The sequence below is a fragment of the Eutrigla gurnardus genome (genome assembly GCF_963514095.1).
Source record: "Eutrigla gurnardus genome assembly, chromosome: 1".
Taxonomy (NCBI): Eukaryota; Metazoa; Chordata; class Actinopteri; order Perciformes; family Triglidae; genus Eutrigla; species Eutrigla gurnardus.
Window position 1 is genome coordinate 5675049 of NC_139915.1, and position 1978 is coordinate 5677026.

Here is a 1978-nt window from a genome sequence, read left to right on the forward strand (position 1 = left end):
CACTGACCCGCACTTCATCTGAAAAGGGTGGCATGTGTGACTATGGAGTTCCCGGTCCTGTCGAGTCTGTCTACCTTCGTAGTTAACCTGTCACTTCTACGCTGAGTCGAAAGGTTTGGTCGTTGCAGACAGAAGCCCAAAACTGCAATTTTTGTTCCTTTTTCTAACTTGTGTGTCGATGCGAGCAACCATTCATGTTTTTATTCTTATGTGCACGACCCCGTAGCTCTTTAAAACTGATAAAAGCCCATTCCCTGATTTCCAAATGCCACATCAGCGAGACAATATGCCTTCTGTCCTTCCTCCCTGAAAAAGTATAGTTGTTGCAGATGTGTGGTTTTAGTACAACACTTTTCCTTCAGCTCTGTTTCCTCGAGAACTAACTCGATGTGTTCCCACACCACATATCAACTGGATCAAAGATCAGCAGCAGTCGCCCGGCTGTACAGTAAGTTCTGAGTGTGCTCAGATTTGACTCATCAGTTTGGTCCGTTGCAGTGTGTGGTCCAGCTAGCCACAGTGTAGTGCAGCGTTTTCTGTGTTTTTTTTTTTTTAAACCAGGGCATGGGGATGACACAGCAGCAGGGGGGTGCAACCCCGGGTTTCTACTGGCACCGCTGAAGCTGGGAGCCCTCGGGGAGGCGGAGGGGGGTGAGGAGCGCTGTGAAGAGCCCAACATGCCTCGGCACATGAAAGGCCTGGTTGACCATTCCCTTTGAGGCGACTGGATGCAAAGGCGCAGGCCACTGGCAGGTCAGAACAAAGATGGGCTTGATTGTGAGAGAGACCCCCAGGGAGGAGTGTGCTTGGACTGGGAGCTACACTTACACCCAGCTCATCTTTATCCACTCATTGGCCTCGTTTAATCAGCGGCCATCCGGGGAGAGCGGATATTTGGACAACACGGTCAGAACTACCGCCCATTTTTAATGAACAACTAGCTTTTTTAAAAAACAACCCCAGTTTAACTCAAACAAATGCCAGAGCTCACAAGATCAGAAATGAACTTCTTTTTTCTTTTTATCAGTCTTTTGGAATGGAAGAAACAGCATCTGTAAGTTACACACAAATACAAAGCATGAAAACTCGGCCCTTTCTTGTTTCTGTCTTTGATTCAGAAATGTTGCGAATAAGACCAAGAGAATGAGAGCAGGACAGAGTAAATGCCGCCCACTCGCTCCTTTGTGAAGAAGACGCTGATGCCGGGAGTACAGTTCACGTTGGGTTCTGCCACACAGAAGAAGGAGAACCATCGGAATCGTCTTGGCTTAGAAGTGACAATATCGAAATCAACTTTGTCCGAAGGTATGTGAGCTTCTCTCAACAACACTGGAGGCCCGAAGGAACAAATGTTGCTACCTATCATAGTTTCTTTTTATATCATCTTGTGTCTTTTTTTATTTTTTAGCTATAAACTGTAAAAACAGATGACACCTTTATGTTTGTACAATCAACCAAATAGGCACCTCGTCTCCGTCGGTACCTACTGTATTTGTTCTGTTGTAACTTTGTTTGTAACTACGTTTTAATGTTCTGATCTCGTAAAAACATGAGAAAAAAGGGGTTCAAACAAGTGTTTGGTGGGAACAGCTCCGCGGGAAATGTTTAAGTGCAAAGTAACATTAAGCATTTAGAGTACATCTCTTGCTGATCACGAGACATACTGGTAAACGTCCACGTTGGTCCTCAAGTCTTTTAACATTCTAACTCAACCAAACTGCCGTACACATAGAGCTTGTGCAACCTGAAGGTCGAATTTCACCGTATTTCTTAAACGTTCTGCTGAATACGAGCGAAGGTTTGTGCACACAGGAGAGAATCCGATCAGAGACCCCAGATATGTTTAGAGCTAATAAGCAGGAATTCCAGAGCACTTTTTTTTTATGTGCGCTACACATTTGACTATAAACATTTTTGAAAGATCCAGGTTCTCTTCCATCCCCGTTTGAACAATGGGACTTTTTTTTTTTCTCCCCGG